Source organism: Grammomys surdaster, unplaced genomic scaffold, assembly GCF_004785775.1.
Source record: "Grammomys surdaster isolate TR1022 unplaced genomic scaffold, NIH_TR_1.0 97, whole genome shotgun sequence".
NCBI lineage: Eukaryota > Metazoa > Chordata > Mammalia > Rodentia > Muridae > Grammomys > Grammomys surdaster.
Window position 1 is genome coordinate 20312000 of NW_021604576.1, and position 19130 is coordinate 20331129.

The 19130-nt window shown below is 40.9% G+C and overlaps 1 pseudogene; it reads left to right on the forward strand.

Annotated features, from left to right (window-relative positions):
* The first annotated feature begins 3616 nt into the window (after positions 1-3616).
* Positions 3617-4993, forward strand: LOC114631767 (annotated as a pseudogene).
* The last annotated feature ends 14137 nt before the right edge of the window (positions 4994-19130 follow it).

A 19130-nucleotide genomic window follows, 5' to 3' on the forward strand; every position in this document is an offset into this window, starting at 1 on the left:
ACACACACACACACACACACACACACACACACACACACATACACACATTAGGCTTCAGAAAAGCAAAATTAAATACCCATATCATCTTAGAGTTCAACTCTTAACATTTAGGAACTATGTAGTAGGTTGGTTTGGTATAGAAGACTGGGGCCTTTCATCCAATATGTGATCTTAAGATTATGTGAAAAACCACTTGGTTGAACCAGCTGCCTATATCAAGTTCTAATCCAGGCAGAACTACATAATTTGACTCCACAATGAACAATTAAAAAATACATAAGTGAATGGGAGACATTTTACTGAGTACCATTGAGGAAGGCAAATGGGCTGACCAGCAAGCTAACAGCTAGATTTGCTGGTGTATAATTCTAGGACCTTAGTGTGAGTTTGAGGACAGCCTGGTTTATATATTGAGCTACAGGCTACATAGTGAGACTCTGTTTTTTGTTTGTTTGTTTGTTTGTTTGTTTGTTTTAAATTACTATAAAGGTAGGACTTCCCCATCCCCTCCTTGGACTCCAGATGCTGAAGTAAACTGACCAGATTTATCAGGTCAGTGAATTATATTTGCAAGACATTAATGATGAGTTAGACCCATGAATCAAAGAAGCTTATCAAAACAGAACATAATCCAAACAGTAAAAGTAAATCTAAGCATAATATATAAGCATATATTGTGTGACAGTTTCCTCCTAGGTTGAGACATGCCATCCAGCAAAGAAGCTCCTTAAGCAGGAAAGTAAACAACTCAAAACAACTTCAGGAAGTACATGAAATCGACCAGATTCTCTTGGCCTTGTCTTCCTGGAATAAGCAATAAAGCTGCTAAGAGTCATTCTCAGAAATGCCAAGCTGCAAAGAAGACTGGGACTAGACCAAGTTGTCCAGAAGAAGCAGAAACCAGCTCAGCTGCTTGGAAGAGGTGTAGATCAACCGAGTCACTTAGGAAGGACACTCTACAACCTGTTGAGCTGCCTGCTGGTTGTATAGAGCCATGGTTCACACAGGATTACCAGCTTGTGTGAACCATGGTGAAGTAGGCTTTGATGATGCAGCTGTCTTTGAGTCATTTCTGCTCCTGTAAGTAACCCCTCATCCATATGCCTGTAAGCAACCCTAGTAGAACTCATGATTCATAGATGATATCCAAATGTTGGTCTGTTGTGTACTCCCCATCTGGGATGAATAGATAGATGTGTGCATTGCACAGATCTCCCAAGGAAAAGTCTTGTCACAAAACAACCTATCAGTTCCTTGGAACAGTTCAGTTGCGGTGATTTAGCCGATCAAGCACAAGAGTGTCTTGTCACCTTTTGTCCCCATAATTAAGGATGTTGAGGTATGCTATGAAAGCATATAGCTTTAATTTTATTCAATATTACCTACCAAACTAAATCTTATTCATGTTTTAAGATATGTCTGTATGTAAGTTTGATTTTGTATGTGTTTTAATTTTTTTTTTTTTTTTTTTTTAGTTTTTCGAGACAGGGTTTCTCTGTGTAGCCCTGGCTGTCCTGGAACTCACTCTGTAGACCAGGCTAGCCTCGAACTCAGAAATCCACCTGCCTCTGCCTCCCAAGTGCTGGGATTAAAGGCGTGAGCCATCACCGCCTGGCCTTAATTTGTTTGCAATTAGGATTTTCTTGAGTTTAAACTCAAATCAAATGCAGGCCATGTGTTGTGTTCCATGCCTTTAATCCCAGCACTAGGGAGTCAGAGTGTGGGGTCTGGGGAGGAAGCTGAGAAAACTCTAAAATTTTAGAGCAGAAGCTTTATTTTCTGAGTGCTCAGGAAGGTGGCCAGTTTGAGCTCTGAACTGAGTCCTGGGAAGGAGAAGATATATTGCATTTTCAAAGGGTGAAACTGCAAAGGGGCAGGGGGGTTGTTGAGTGAGCTGGGGTGTTATCCAATTGTATTTTGATATTGTGGGTCAAGCAAGGGAATACCCATTCGAGTCTGGGCCATATCCAAGGCACCTGGATTCAAGGTCCCGTAATTCATTCTCCCAGACATTATGTCTGGGGCTCAGAGTAATAAGGGGAATGGGAGACAAAGAAGCAGGTCAGCTGCATGTGGTTAATAAGAGCATAACAGGCAATTGGTTATGTATTTTTACAACCTATGTATCCTGGTTTAGATAACAGCAGTTTCTATATTCTTTACTGGTTAACAGATAATTAAGAAAACATTTGGGGAAGTGGGATAGGAGTTTGTTCCTAGGCGTGGGAACATGAACTCGCTTGATCTTGCCAGCAAGATGAAGTTGTCCTTGAGATGTCTGGACTCAGACAGCTGTCTACTTACAACTTGTCCCTGAGATGTCTGGACTCAGACAGCTGTTTACATTAGAAACTGTTCAGGTATGGGGAAATCCCCAGCTCCCCTAGGACCTGGGACCTTGAATTTAGTTTCTTCCTATGATTAAATGGAATCTGAAAATGAAATGGTAGTGTTTAGAATATGTTTCTTTTGCTTGTTCTCAACAAGAGGTGTGTGGAAATTGTAAACCAGCTTGGTCTACATGAGGAGACCCTGTCTGAAAAACAAACAAACACTATATTAGACAAAGTGCATTTATAGAGTCTATAATGTATGACTTAATATGAAATCCTGGTCAAACCTAACCTGCCACTCCCTGGAACCCTGTTAGCTACACAAGCTAGGAATTTACTTATTAGTATTGGTGTAGATGCTAATGGACAAGAGTCGTGTATGTCCAGGTATTTACATTAAGGACATCCGGGAAGTCATGACAATTAAAGTCTTCCTTAATTTACAGATCTTGTAACAGCATACTAATTGTATTCTTGAAGAGCACTCAGTTACTGTCAAGATAACGTGTTAAGCTTCTTTCTTTCTTTCTCTCTCTCTCTCTCTCTCTCTCTCTCTCTCTCTTTCTTTTTTTTTTTTTTTTTTTTGGTTTTTGAGACAGGGTTTCACTGTGTAGCCCTGGCTGTCCTGGAACTCACTCTGTAGACCAGGCTGGTCTTGAACTCAGAAATCCACCTGCCTCTGCCTCCCAAGTGCTGGGATCAAAGGAGTGCGCCACCACTGCCCGGCTGTCAAGCTATTTTCTAGGTGTTATTTAAAAAAAACAATTTGTGGCAACTTCTTCCAGGATGAAAACAAACACATCATAATGGAATAACATCATTTTCCTTCAAGGCCAGTAATGTTCCTAAATGTCAGCCATCTGGTGTGGTGTTTAAAATTTGCTTTTATTATCTTTATTTTTTGAGACAGGAAGTCACTCTGTAAAGGGCTTGCCTAAAAATTATAGAAAGTATATATCATAAAGAAAAATTAGGGAGCTAAAAGAAGAAAGGAAGAAAAAAAGAAAGAAAGAAGAAAGGAAGGAAAGAAAGAAAGAAAGAAAGAAAAAAGAAAGAAAGAAAGAAAGAAAGAAAGAAAGAAAGAAAGACAGACAGACAGACAGACAAACTGATTCCTGGTCAGCCTAGATGTGAACAAGCTTTTGTTGCTGTGCCTTCTCCATTATAAGCCCAAATTAATCCTTTCTCCTTCTGTATAGTTGCTTGCTACATCTTGTTATCAGTCTGGAAGAGATGTGATCCTCTAAACCGACTGTGGTATTGTGCCCTCCAGCAGGAATCCCATGCTATCACTGTGCTCAGCAAAGAGACAAGCACTATAAGCCTGTAGTATCTACACGCCGAAGAGAGAAGAACCAGCAGGAATTTGTCTGACTTGCAGTTACACCGTGGGAGTCATAAACTGAACTGTACACCAAAAGACATTTTTGTTGTGATTGTGGAAAGAGCAAGGTTAAAAATTGGGAATGCAAATTATTTCCTGCCAAATGGGAGGTAAATTCTTGCAATAGAGCAATTAGTACAGCTTCTTTGGATTATACTGCGTTTGTAAGGGACCTCATCCTGATTCAGAGGTGGGGTTCTAGATGAGATGATTCAAGGTGTGCTCTATGAGCACTGGTGCCGTAGCAGCCATCTCAGTGCTATTCCACCTGAGAGCGGAGATTTACAAGAGATGGTATAGCAGGCTTGTATGGACCACTGTTCTTTCTTTTACGGCCCAGTTGGCAGTTACCAGAATATCTACTGCTGTTTGTTGACAGGATGGGAGATCAAGAAGTTATGAAGCCTTGAAAATAGAGGTCACCAGGATAACACCCTCCCTAAAAGAGGATGTTCTAGGATATGCTGGCAAGGAAGTTGAAGCTGTGCAGAATAATGAACCCTGTACCAGCTCTAGCTCTGAGTCGGACCTCCGGACAATATTTAAGAAGTAAAATGCCTGGGGAAGGGGGGGGGTGATGTAAAGCGAATAAATAAATAACGAGAAAGAAAACAAAGCCAAGCCGGGCAGTCGTGGCGCATGCCTTTAATCCCAGCACTTGGGAGGCAGAGGCAGGTGTATTTCTGAGTTCGAGGCCAGCCTGGTCTACAGAGTAAGTTCCAGGACAGCCAGGGCTACACAGAGAAACCCTGTGTCGAAACAAACAAACAAATAACCCCCCCAAAACAAATCCCCCCCCCCCCCCAAAAAAAAAAAAAAGCAAAGGGAAGGGAAGCGAAGGAAACCGAACAAACCAAACCCAGTTGCAGACTTCGGGCTCGTCAAGCTAAGCAGTTTGTGAAGAAACATGCTGCCACCTATTGGTCCCTGAGCAGGCGCCGCAGGCTGTGCTCCTGCCAAGTGCATGGAAATGTACGGAGAGCTAGAAGTCTTGTTCCTGACGGATGAGTAAGATACACTTCTAGCTTATGAGAACAAAGACAAGAGCCAGGCAACTGACAGAAGGATCCCTTAATAGACAGCCTTAGCAGCACTGGTAGAGTCCCTCATGTAGAGCTCAGCTGTGAGTACAACGACTTGAAGGCTAAACTTAAGGAGAATCTGAAGAGATTTGCTGGTGAAGGCGCGGTTGTTAAGAGAGGACATTCAGCAGTTCTTTGAAGAATTTCAATCAAAAAAGAGGAGAGTGGATAGGCTGTAGTATTACTGCAGCTAGGGTGAGTGCCATGAGTCCTCAGTCAGGTCGTCCAGAATAAAGAGACCTGGGTCACACTGGGTCACACTTGGTCCCCTTTCCATCCTCCTGTGGCTTCAAGCTCCCATCTCCCTAGTAGGTGTTTATGCCGGTCTCTCCTTGAGCACTCGCAATGGCTGTCCAGGAGGCCTAGGGGTTTTTTGCTTATGCTTTAAGAGAAGTTTGCTTTGATCTGGAGAAAGCAAATACTCCCAAATGTGTGTTCACAGAGGTGCTGCCTTCTGGGTCCTCCGTGTCTTGAGGGCTGTATTCCTGTCAGCCTGAAGCTCCCCAGGATCTCTGTACCTTGGGTCAAAGCTTCCTCAAGCCCGCTTTGCGAGTCCTTTCACTGCTTTCTGAGGTTTGATCATGGCTTAGAAGGGACTAGAAAACCTTTTCTCTGGACCAACCTTCAGAGTAGGAAGGCTAATGGTTCTGGTTCTGATGTTCTGGTACTGACGTCTGTTGTAGGCAGGGTTCAGGAAGCCTTTGTTCTTAGTTTCGTGATGATTTTATAGTGAAATTTCCTCCACCTCACTGTTCTTCTGGCATACACATGTCAGCATTAGTGCCGTGATGCTCCCAGGACTTTCAGGGAACTCACCCATGTATGAGTTCCTTTGCTGTTGCCTAAAAATATGATCAGAATCCACCCTGCAACCTGTGGTAGGAGATAGACTGAAGAGTCCAGAAAAAGCTCTCACCTGCATATATGTTGAGTTTTTGTGTGTAAACAGTATGCACAGTCATTACCCTCCTTACCAAAGTCTTCTGAAGATCCTCGTGGGATGTTGTATTGGGGGAAGTTCTCAGATGATGTGAAATCTCTTTAAAGCTCCCTCAGTCTATTCGGGAAACATTTTTTGATCCACAAAGAGTTCTAAGTTGCACACTTGGTTACAATTTAAATGAGGTACATAAAAGCCATTTGGACTGCATGTTGGTGTGGGTATTTGAGTGTGTGTGAGAGCAGCAGTTGTATAGGTGAATTCACACCAATTCCTGGACAAGATGAAGTAGCCTACAAATAAGGCCTCAGTAAATGGCAGGGCTTCTGGGCTATAGCCTCCTACCTCCTAACGTCAGATCCTATGAAGATTGACCTTGGAGGCGGAAGGTTCCCTGCTTCAGGCAGTGCCTTTGTGCCCGAGCTGGCCTTCTGGAAAGGGCTCAGTTAAAAACCTCAGGCACCTACAGCCTGGTCATCTTCCAAGTCTAGGATATTTTGAACTTGAGACTAGCATTTTCCGTGGTCCAGCTTGTTCTCTAAGTTTGTGTCTTCCCAGATGTTTGATTTAACTACTGAAAAGTTGCTGTCTGCCTGTGACAGGTCAGAACCCATGCTCAGCGGCAGTGGTGGTGAGGAGCATCGGTGAGCAGTAGAGATTACAAACATCCAGTGCTGAAGGGCTTGTCCGAGAATGGCTGTCCTCCATGTTAACCTTTCTTTTTACATATTCACAAGTAGCTTTCTTACTGTCTGTATTGGCAGACTTTTCTTGTAGAGATGCTTTGGGCCAATATATGGCAGTTGATATTCATACATATTTTATGCAAAACAAAAATGTGATATGAGTTGCTTTTAAGAAATTCTGGTATTATATGTACATTTTTGTAGAAATTATTCCTGGGCTTACATAATTCAATCAGATTTCTGTAAAAACCAATTAAAAAAAAAACCTTGTGGCAGCTTCTTCCAGGATGAAAATATACCAGTCATAACGTAATAATATACCATCCTTTTCCTTCAAGGTCAGTGACTTTTCAATGTATCAGATATCTAGTGTGGTGTTTAAAATTTTCCATTAGTATCTTTTTTTTTTTGAGTCAGGGTGTCTCTCTGTAGAGGGCTTGCTTAAAATTACAGGAAGTATATATTGTAAAGAAAAACTAGGGAACCACAAAAAGAGAGGAGAAAGAGAGAGAGAGAGGGAAAGAGAGAGAGGGAAAGAGAGAGAGAGACTGAGAGAGAGAGACAGAGAGAGAGAGAGAGAGAGAGAGAGAGAGAGAGAGAAATGGATTGAGTAAGAAAACCACAGGATTTTCTGTGTTTCATGGTCCTTCTTCCCATGCTGAGAGGAGCTTGTGCCACCTCGTGTTCACTGTAAGCAACAACTGGAGATTAGATTTCTGATTGTTGGTTTAGTGCCTAGCAAAGAAAAACAGGGAGCTTCTCTGTCAGATAAATGAATGTGGGAACAGAGGATCTGTGTTCCCAGACCGTGGTCATTCAGAATGGCTCCAGATCAAACTATCTTCTAGTCCCCTTTAAGATGAGTGTTGTGGGCTATCCACTAGAGAAGACTGATCAGACATAGATTTAAGCCAACAGAAAGTTTGCTAGCTGGCAGGTGACTACAGTGGGTGTCTGGGATCCTAGTATAGCCCCAAGTCTTTCTTAGGGTGAGCTATTAAGCACAAAACTATGTTCTGGGTTGACATACTTCAGTTAACAAGAATAGTTAGCCAGAAGCAGAACTTCAAAGTCAAAAGGCAAGATTAGTACATTTAGAGACTTTCACAGAACTGTGGACTTTGATGGATTAGGTCTTTGTTTTAGTTTTGACAGAAATGGTGTTGTCTACATGCTGAATTTTACAGTGTAAATGACACTTCCATCATGGAGTCGCTTGTGCTAAAGTCTGGGGCTTTTTACAATAGGTGCTGTTGGGTTTTGTGCTGACAATAATGATTCTGCAACATGGGATTTATGGAACTATCTACTTTTCGCTGGTGGAATTACCATAATGGAAGTGAGGAATGAACCCACTGAGTCGAGACCATCAGATGTCATTTCTTCAGATGGACTGGTGAGTTCTTTTGGGGGATTTAGATCTCTATTGGTTTGGTCAGCTGTCCATTTGTTTATTCTGCGCTGCTTAAAAAAGACTCTATCTAGATAAATAATTTTTTTGGTCTGCTTCCAAAGCACTTGGCTTAAAGTATCTGGTTTGTTGTCTTTGAACACATTTTGGTCTTGACATTTGGTGTTGTTTGCTTGCTTGCTTTTAGATCTCTCAAGGCATTTTCGGTCTGTTTTGCTTGTTCTCAGTATTTCTTTGTGTTTGGAACTTTGAAGGTATTTTGTTTCTGTTTTGTTTGTCTTGGTTTTTGTTGCATTTGAAATTGTTTGATTTATTATCATTTGGCCTTTGTTTCTTGATGCACCTCAAATTCATAATTTTTTATTTTTCAGATACTTCTCCTGTGCCCTTGCTACACTTTTACTTTAGGGATTTGTATGAGCAACTGATGATAATGACTCTTTTTTTGTTTTTGTTTTTTTCGAGACAGGGTTTCTCTCTATAGCCCTGGCTGTCCTGGAACTCACTCTGTAGACCAGGCTAGCCTCGAACTCTCGAACTCAGAAATCTGCCTGCCTCTGCCTCCCAAGTGCTGGGATTAAAGGCATGCGCCACCACCGCCCAGCTGATAATGACTCTGAAAACAAGACACAGTTGTTCCCTCCCACCCAAAATTGGCCTTGCCAAGGGGAAGCATAACAAACATACCAGATCCCGGGTCAGAAGGAACTTCACTGAATCACCCAAGAAACTACATATGAGGGATTGGTCACTCTCTGTCTTGAGCCCTTTCACATTTGCAAAAACCTGCAGGATAATTCCAAGACTCAGTGGGAGAAGAGGTCTTCTGGTAAAGGCAGAGAAAGTTGATCCAAATCCAGCATGTAAAACTGACCCAAATCAAGTGTTCCTTAGCGCGCGCGCACGCACGCACACACACACACACATACGAGTATACCCACATGTGGCATGCACACACACAGGGAACAAGGCTTCCAGAAAGGAGATGTGTTTAGAGATAAACTGCCATCAGGTGTTATAACTGTCTTTATTTGTAATAATTATTAACTTGAGAGTATTGGGGCAATCTAAATATTTACTACATCCAAACTGGTTTATCTTGCATGGTTAACAAAATCCTAGAATTAAAGTTGCTAAGGGTTATAGGCTTAAGCTTGGGGTTAGAATTAGAAGGCTAAGTTAGGGGTTAGTTAGTGTTAGGATTAGGTTTAGAAACTAGGATTTAGGGTTAGGGTCAGACAGAGAAAGAACCTTCAGGGTTGTGGTTAGGGTTAGGGCTTAGTGTTGGGGTTGTAGTTAGCTTTAGAGAGATTTAGGGGTGCATATTATTGGTTAGTTAGGGTTAGAGTCATAAGGTTAGGGTTAGGCTTTGGGTTATGAAGTTAGGATTATGGTTTGGGGAGAATTGAGGTCAAATAATCATATTTTATATCAATTTAAACATGTTTTAATTCCAACCTTTTGTTTGTGTTAAAATTTTATCTTAGCTGGTCTGACATCTCAATGGGGGAGATTATTCTGCTCTTACAGAAGACTCAATGTCGGTTCTCAGCGCCAACATGAAGGTTCACCCCATGTGAAGCACCAATTAAGGAATCTGACTATCTCCTCTGTTGTTGTTGGGAATGAAGTATCCTTGTGGTACACATATGTACATTCAGATAAAACACACATTCACATAAAAGTAAATTTTAAAGAACATCACCCACATGAATCTTGTGCCTTCAGAAGTGAGTTTCTGTTGCCTGAAGGCATGAGGTCAAAGTCAATTAAAAACAGTTCTCATAACATTAGTGTATGGCCCGGAGTCATGACTGTTTCAGCCTTACTGGATCAATCCCCTATGTTCAAGGAAAGAATACAGCGGATTGCATGAATGACTGATGGAGTTACCAATAGGGCTGTGAAATCAGCTGAGACGTCATCCCCACCTAGTCCTAGTCCTCTTGGGTAGATTACTGTCCCAATTCCACGACTCCCCACCCCCTTCCCGTACCTACGGCACTCAGTCAACTCCCCTCACTGTTTTAAAATCAATCACTGAACTCAGAAGAACGCATATCACACACTGACACGTTATGTATGCACATGTTGATGTAATGTCGTTTCAAGTTGTGTCTTAGTTCTTACTGGTGGCTCAACAGTTGAGGTTTGATCTCTGTTACAGAATGGCATAAGCAGAGATGGTTCAAGGTCTCCCAACACGTTTCCTATTCTTTCCAAGTATAGTTCTGGTGGGTAACTTGCACCAGAACCAAAATCAGAAACTAGAATTTGTGTACGTGATGGTTTCAATATGCTTGGCCCAGAAAGTGGCACAATTAGGATGTGTGGTCTTGTTGGAGTAGGTGTGGCCTTGTTAGAGGAAGTGGGTCATTGTTGATGTGAGCTTTGATACCCTTATCCTAGCTTCCTAGAAGGTAGTCTTTTGCCTTCGGAACAAGATTTAGAACTCTCAGCTCCTCCTGCAGCATGCCTGCCTGGATGCTGCCATGCTCTAGCCTCGATGATAATGGACTGAACTCTGAACCTGTAAGCCAGCTTCAATTAAATGTTGTCAGTATAAGAGTTACCTTGGTCATGGTGTCTGTTCACCGAAGTGAAATCCTAACTAAGACAGTGTACTAGCTCAGAAGTTACATTCATTTGCAACTTGTAATTAAAATTGTGAGAGTAACTGGGTTCCCAGGAAATAAAATATTTTAAAGTACAGAGGTCCGGATGCTTTTACTTGAATATTTGACATCATAGGGAATATTTTAACAGTGTTTTGACCTCTTAAATGATCAGTTGACCTTGAAGCCTAGGGTTTTTTTTTTAAAGGCACCCACATTCTTTTTTTCTGTATGTCTATTAATGTAATGTCTCATGATTGGAATTGATCTTCTGGGCTTGAGAGATTAACTCAGCAATGAAGAGCATGTGCTGCTCTTCCAGAGGATCAGAGTTCAATTCCTAGCACCCAAGTTGGGTGACCATAACTCTAGCTCCAGGGAATTCAAGTCCTCTGACCTCCTCAGACACCTGTACCCAGATTCACACACACGAAGACACAAAAACTAATAATAATGAAGAAGAAATACCTTTCTTTATTTTAAAATAATTAATTTCTGGTTGATGTACTTGAGCGTGTATATCAGGTATAGTTTGTGGTTTGGCTCATGTATGCATTAGGTAGTCATCAGCTGGAAGTAACTGACTTGTTCATTTCTCTACATTTTTGTCCTTTCTTGGTGGTGAGTACCTTTTTAATTCCTCTCGCCTGGTCTTGGGACTATTATGTTCCTATATTCATATTGCTGAAATGCTTAAGGAGGTTTCAGGGATGTAAGCATTGTTTTCATCTTATGAAAAAATAACTTAAGGACATTAAGCTCAACATATTGTTAATTTATGATTTATACAAATTATCTTGACTTGTCATCTTCCATTCACTCTATCTTCTAAACCAGCTATGCTATCTATCTCTGTATAGCCCTGGCTGTCCTGGAACTCACTCTGTAGACCACGCTGGCCTCGAACTCAGAAATCTACCTGCCTCTGCCTCCCAAGTGCTGGGATTAAAGGCATGTGCCACCACTGCCCGGCACTATCTATCATTTTATAAGTAAATTTAGCAAGGTTAAGCTCAGTGGTAAACACTCGTAGCCCTATAACTTTGGACGTGGGGAGAAGAGAATCACAGACTGCTGTGAACTGTCATGTGGGTGCTGGAAACCAGACTGGAGTTTTCTGCAAGAACAACAAGTGCTTTTTTTTAACACTGATGGTTCTTGCCAGTCATCTTCACTAACTTCTTACAAGAAGATATCTCTTTTGCAGGTGGGACGAAGAGTCTTGAAATGGAAGATTATTCTGGATAATCGTGGTAGATCCTATTGTAATCATAAAAGTCAGTATAGAGAAAGGCAGAAAGGTTCAAGGGGTGAGAAAGTGAAAGGGGAATAGAAGAAAGGAAAGAGATGATGTAATGTGGAACTAAGCCCAAAGAATGATGGCAACCTGTAAAGTCTGGAAATGCAAGGACATAGGTTTTCAGAAATCCTGTTAAGAAAAAATTCTCAAGGAGCTGCTTTAGGTCTCCAGAGATCTCCAGATGGCTCAGCTTTCATTAGAAAAAATTCTAAAGAACTGATAATCACTTTCTGCTAGTTTATCTCCCACAGACCAAAAGCCCAGTTTTAAATTTACATATCAATTCATATATCTATTCAAATTTCCTATCTTTGTTGAGTTCTATATTAGTCTATTAAGATTTTTAAAGTTACCTGAATGAAAAATAACTCATATATTTTTCATCATTCTTGGGGTCATAATTGCAAATGAGCTTTACAGACTAAAATCTAAGCAGTGATATAGGGGGTTCCTTCTGGAATATTCAGGGAGAACCTATGTCCTTGCATTTTCAGGCTCTACACGTTGCCCACATCCCTTGGGCTTAGTTCCACATTACACCATCTTCTCTTTCCCTTCTTCTATCCTCCTTTTACACTCTCTCTCCTTGAACCTTTCCCCTTTCTCTATAACAACTTTTGTGATTACATCAGGGTTTACCACGATTACCCAGAATAATCTTCCATTGCAGATAGGACTCTTCATCCTACTTGCAAAAGAAATGTGTTGTAAGAAGTTAGAGAAGGAGTCTGGAAAGAACCATTGGTGCTAATAGCCTTACCATTAGTTTGTGGAGAGCAAGCAATAGCCTTGGCAATAGCCTGGGTTGTCCTCATGGGAGTCCTTTGGCAAACAATTAGATTTAGATGTAACTGGTTTCTGGAACTGGAGGCTTCATTTGGTGACAAGAGATGGCAAGTTGGGTTTCTGTTTCTTCTGTTATTGCCAGTTCTATTTAGATATTCTCTCTCTCTCTCTCTCTCTCTCTCTCTCTCTCTCTCTCTCTCTCTCTCTCATTCTCTCTCTTCTCTCTCTGAATATTAGAAAGGTTTTACTGTATCAGCTTCAAATATGATCTCTCAAGTGGCCCTTCATTTTAGCTGTCCCACCCATATCTTCTCCATCACTCCACTTTTCCATTCTCCTCTCTATTCCAGTCACTCACCTCCTTCATCCAGAACTATCTATTCTATTTTTCATTCCTAGAGAGGGCCATTTCTCCCCTTAGTCCTGTATCTACGAATAATCTCTGTGGTTATTTGGAATTTAACCTGTGTATCAAAAGCTTAACAGCTAGCACACAAATACTATGCTAGTTTAGTAGTTATACCGTTTTTTGGCTTATACCCAAAGAACTCTACACCCTACTACAGAGATACTTGCTCAATCATGTTCATTGCTGCTCTATTCCTCATGACCAGAAATTAGAAACGTCTTAGATGTCCACCAATGCATGAATAATGGAAAATGTGGTACATTCATAGAAATATTACTCAGCTGTTAAAAAATTTCACAAAACCGTGAAATTTGCAAGTAAATGGATGGAGTTAGAAAAAAATCATCTTAAGATATAACCCAGACAAATACAGTATGCATTCTTTTGACTTCTTTTCTTCCCATTTGTATCCACTTGATCTCTTAGCTAGAGCTAAGACTTTAAGTACTGTATTGAGTAAGTGTGGAGAGACAGGAAATCTTGTCTTGTTCCTGATGTTAGTAGAAATACTTGAAGTTTCTCTCCATTTAGGCTGATTCTGACTGTGAGCTTGCTGTAAATTGCCTTTATTATGTTAAGGTATGGACCTTGTATCTCTCTAGTCATTCCAGAATTTTCATCAAGAAAATGGTACCAGCCGGGCAGTGGTGGTGCACGCCTTTAATCCCAGCACTTGGGAGGCAGAGGCAGGCGGATTTCTGAGTTTGAGGCCAGCCTGGTCTACAGAGTGAGTTCCAGGACAGCCAGGGCTACACAGAGAAACCCTGTCTCAAAAAAACAAAAACAAAAAAAAAAAAAAAAGAAAGAAAGAAAGAAAGAAAGAAAGAAAGAAAGAAAGAAAGAAAATGGTACCATGTTTGTCAAAGACTTTTTCTGCATCTAATGAGATGTTCATCTGGTTTTGTTTTTCTGTCTCTTTATGTAGTGGGTTACATTTATGTAGTGGGTTACATTTATCAATTCACATGTTGAACTATCTCTGAATCCTACTTGATCATAGTGGATGGTTTTTTTTTTTAAATGCTTTTGTTTATTTGTTTGCAAGTATTTTATTGAAAAAATGCGCATCTATGTTAATAAGAAAAAATGGGAGGCTGGAGAGATGGCTCAGCTGTTAAGAGCACTGACTGCTCTTCCTGAGGTCCTGTGTTCAATTCCCAGCAACCACATGGTGGCTCACAACCATCTGTAATGGGATGTGATGCCCTCTTCTGGTGTGTCTGAAGACAGCTTCAGTGTGCTACTTATCATATATATCAAATAAATAAATAAAATCTTTGGGAAATGGGGATAACATCTGAAATGTAAATAAATAAAATATCCAATTTTTTAAAAAAGGAAAAAAAAAGAAAAATGGGTCTGTACGTTTTTTTTGTTGGGTCTTTATGTGGCTTAGGTATCAGGATAACTGGTTTTGTAAAAGAATTGTCCAGTGTTCCTTCTGTTTCTGTTTTGTGGGGTAATTTGATAAGTATTGGCATTAATTCTTCTTTGAAAGTCTGGTTGACTTCTGTACAAAAACCATCTCGCCTTGGGCTGGTTTTGGTTGGGAGACTCTTAGTTACTGCTTGTATTTCACTAGGGGTTATAAGTCTGTTTAAATTGCTTGTCTGATCTTGATTTACCATTGTTAGATGGTATATACTAATAAAATTATTCATTTCCTTTATGATTATTTTGGATTTCCTCTATGTCTGTGGTTATGTTCTTCTGATTCCTAATTTAGTTAATTTGGATTTTCTCTCTCTGCCTTTTAGTTAATTTGGCTAAAGGTTTGTCACTCTCATGATTTTCTCAAAGAACCAACTAGTTGTTCAAAGGCAGGCAACAGAGCCAGAGACAGCCTCACTTCAATAATTAGGGACACACATGAAAACAAAGCTGAACTTACACTACAAATGTGTAGAAGGCCAAGATCCAGCCTGTGTGTGTTCTTTGGTTGGTGGTTCAGTCTCTGCGAGCCCCCATGGGCCTAGGTTAGTTGACTCTGTAGGTCTTCTTCTAGTGGTTTCTTTGACCCCTCTGGCTCATTCAGTCCCATCCCCCACTCTTCCACAAGACTCCTCAAGTTCCATTTAATGTTTAGCTGTGGGTCTCTGGGGGAAAAAACGTACAGCAGTGACCTGTGGATGGCGGGTCCCACAAACAGGAGAAAGTCCAGAGTTCCAGGGGCTGGAAGCTTTGGCGATGGCAAACCACAATGATATGAGAAGTCCGTGTGTTCCAAGAGTTTTATTGTCATGGTGTGGTAGTTGGATCTGGATGTGCCCTCCGCCCCAGGGGAGAGCTGGCTTAAATAGGGGAGGGGGAAGAGGGGCTGGGAAAAGGAATAACTTAATTGAGCTATGCCCCCTGGCCTTTAGGTAACTCATGAATATGGAAATCTCTCGAGGCTGAAGCCTGTAGTCACTTCCTCTACCTGTTGGTATGAATGGTGATGCAAACCTCTCTGGGAGGAGTTACTCTGAGCCAAATGTGTCTGCAAGGTCCAGGTTAATGGAGATGTAGACTGCACGTAGAAGCCTGGATTTTTGGGGCGTGGCCGAACACCTGCTATTTCTCCAATGGGAGTCAGGGTTCAAAGGCCCATGCCCAGCCAGAATCAAGACATCTTTCCACAGCCCGACAGGTCTCTATGTCTGTTTCCATCAATTGCTGGATGAAGCCTCTCAGAAGGCAGTTATGCCAGGCTCCTGTCTGCAAGCATAAAAGAGCACTTATCATTAATAGTTTCAGGGCTTGGCTTTCCCCCATGAGATGGATCTCAAGTTAGGCCAGTCATTGGTTGGCCATTCCCTCAATCTCTGCTCCCTCTTTTGAGTCGAAGGTTTTGTAGGTAGGTTGGTGTCCCCTTCCCTATAGTGGAAGTCCAGCCTGGCTACAGGTGGTGGCCACTTCAGTCTCCATATCCCCAGTTGCTAGGAGTCTCAGCTAGAGTCACCCAATAGACTCTTCGGAGCCTCCTTTATTCGAGGTCTCCAAATGGTCCCAGAGATGACCCTCCCACAAATTTCCTTTCTCTACTCCAGCCCTCTCCAAGTGCTTCCCTTCTCTCTGATCACCCGATCCCCACCTTTTCCCCTCTCCCACACAGTTTGCTCTCTCCATCCACCTCCGATGTCTATTTTATTTTCCTTACTGAGTGAGAGTCAAGCATCCTCTCTTAGGCCCTTCTTGTTACTTAGCTTCTTTGGGTTTGTGGATTGTAGCATGGTTATCCTATACTTTATGACTAATATCCACCTATAAGTGAGTAAATACCATGGATGACTTTCTGGGTCTGCATTACCTCACTCAGGATGATATTTTTCTAGTTTCATTCATTTGTCTGAAAATTTCATGTCTTTGTTTTTAATAGCTGAGTAGTACTCCATTGTGTAAATGTACCACTTTTTAAAAAAGTTGTTTCCAGTTTTTGACTATTATGAATAAAGCAGCTATGAACATAGCTGAGAAAATGTCCTTGTTATATGTTGGAGCATCTTTTGGGTATATGCCTGGGAGTGGTATAGCTGGGTCTTGGGGTAGAACTACTCCAAATTTTCTGAGGAACCTTCAGGTGTGTACTTTTAAACTGCTGGTGTGAGAGCTTTCTAATTTCTTTATGCAGGCACTTTGTGCTATGAACTTTCCTTTTGTTTTGTTTGTTTGTTTGTTTGTTTTGTTTTTGTTTTTTCGAGACAGGTTTCTCTGTATAGCCCTGGCTATCCTGGAACTCACTCTGTAGATCAGGCTGGCCTCAAACTCAGAAATCTGCCTGCCTCTGCCTCCCAAGTGCTGGGATTAAAGGCGTGCACCACCACTTCCCGGCATAAACTTTCCTTTTAGCACTGCTTACATTGTGTCCCACAAATTTGGCCCCCATAAACCTTGGGTCCCATAAATACTGTGCCCTCATTTTCGTTGAATTCTAGAAAGTCTTTAATTTTTTTTCTTTATTTCTTCCCTGATCTGGAGATGATTGAGTAGAGAGTTGTTCAATTTCCATGGGTGTATAGACTTCCTGGTGTTTTTGTTGTTGAAATTCAGCCTTAATCCACGATGGTCCATAAGATACAAGGCATTATTTCAGTTCTTTCCTATCTGTTGAGGCTTGCTTTGTGTATATGATCAATTTTGGAGAAGGATCCATGAGGTGCTGAGAAGAAGGTAAAGTCTTTTGTGTGGGGGTGACATATTCTATAGATGATGTTTGTTAGGTCCATTTCATTATTAATGTCTGTTAGTTTCATTATTTCTCTGATTGGTTTTTGTCTGGATGATCTGCTAATTGGTAAGAGTGGGGTGTTGAAGTCTTCCACTATTAATGTGTGGGTTCCGATGTGTGATTCAAGCTTTAGCAATGTTACTTTTACAAATGTGGGTGCTCTTCTGTTTGGGACATAGATGTACAGAATTGACATATCATCTTGGTAAATTTTTCTTTGATGAGTATGAAGTGCTCTTTCCCGTCTCTTTTGATTAGTTTTAGTGCAAAGTCTATTTTATCAGATATTAGAATGGCTACTCCAGCTTGCTTCTTGGTTTCGTTTGCTTGGAAAACTTTGTTCCAATCTTTTACTCTGAGGTAATGTTTTTCTTTATTGCTGGTGTGTTTCTTCTATGCAGCAGAATGATGTATCCTATTTTCACATACATTTTGTTAGCCTGTGTCCTTTTATTGGGAAATTGAGTCCATTGATGTTTAGAGAGATTAATGACTAGTAATTGTGTGTGTGTGTGTGTGCGCGTGTGTGCACACGTGGTGTGTATGCGTCCCTTGTTTTTGATGACATGGAATTATTTCCTGTGCTTTCTTGGATGCATTTATCCTCTTTGGGTTGGAGTTTTCCTTCTAGTATTTTCTGTAGGGCTGGATTTGTAGATAGATATTGTTTGAATTTGGATTTGTCTTGAAATATCCTGTTTTCTGCATATATGGTGATTGAGAGTTTTGCTGAATAGCACCTGTCATTTTTTTTGCATGATATCTGTCCAGGCCTTTCTAGCTTTTAGTCTCTGTTGAGAAGCTGGGTGTAATTCTTCTGATAGGTCTGCCTTTGTATGTCACCTGGCCTTTATCCCTTGCTGCTTTTAATATTCTTTCTTTGTTCTGTAGATTTTGTGTTGTGATTATTATATGCCAGGAGGATTTTCCTTTCTGGTCCAGTCTAATTGACATTCTATAAGCTTCTTGTATGTTTATAGGCATCTCTTATTTTAGGTTGGGAAAGTTTTCTTCTATGATTTTGTTGAGAATATTTTCTGGGCCTTGCAGCTGGGACTCTTCATCTTCTTCTACTCCTACTATTCTTAGGTTAAGTCTTTTCATGATATTCCAGATTTCCTGGATGTTTTATGTCAGGAATTTTTTAGATTTAGCAGTTTCTTTAACTGATGTATCAATTTCTTCTACTGTATCATCTACATCCAAGATTCTCTCTTCTATCTCCTATATTCTGTTGTTCCTGTTCTCTCTGTAGGTTTTCCATCTCTAGGATTCCCTGAGTTTGTGTGTGTGTGTGTGTGTGTGTGTGTGTGTGTGTGTTTAAATTGCTTCTATTTTTACTTTCAGGTCTTGCACAGTTTTATTTATTTCCTTCACCTGTTTAACTGTATTTTCCTGTATATATTTAAGGGATTTATTTGTTTCCTCTTTAAAGACCTCAATCTGTTTGATGTATTTTCTTGTATTTCTTTAATAGATTTATTTATATCCTTTTTAAAAACCTCTATCATATTTATAAGATTGGATTTAAGGTCATTTTCTTGTGTTTTGGTTGTGTTAGGATATCCAGGGCTTGCTGTAGCAGCATAGCTGTGCTCTGAAGCTGTCATATTGCCTTGACTTTTGCTGATTGTGTTCGTTAGATGGCCTTTTGCCATCTGGATGATGTTGGTCCCTGGATGTTCTTGTTGTAGTAGATATTGGGAGGGGAGTTAACCTTGATGGTCCTTGTATGGTAGATATCTAATGGGTATCTTTGAGCTCTGTTCCGGATCTGCAGGTTTGTAGGGTTCAAGAGCCAAGGTCTGATGAACATGGGCAGAGAGGTGATGGGAGAATGGAAATCCATCTGGGCTGGCAGTCTGCTCAGCTTGGCTTGCTGGAAAGGACTCAGAGAGCAGAGGAGATGGATGGGGGAAGGGAAGCTTAACTGTATGGTTCAAGATCCTGTCTGATCGAGGGTTATTTTATTAAATA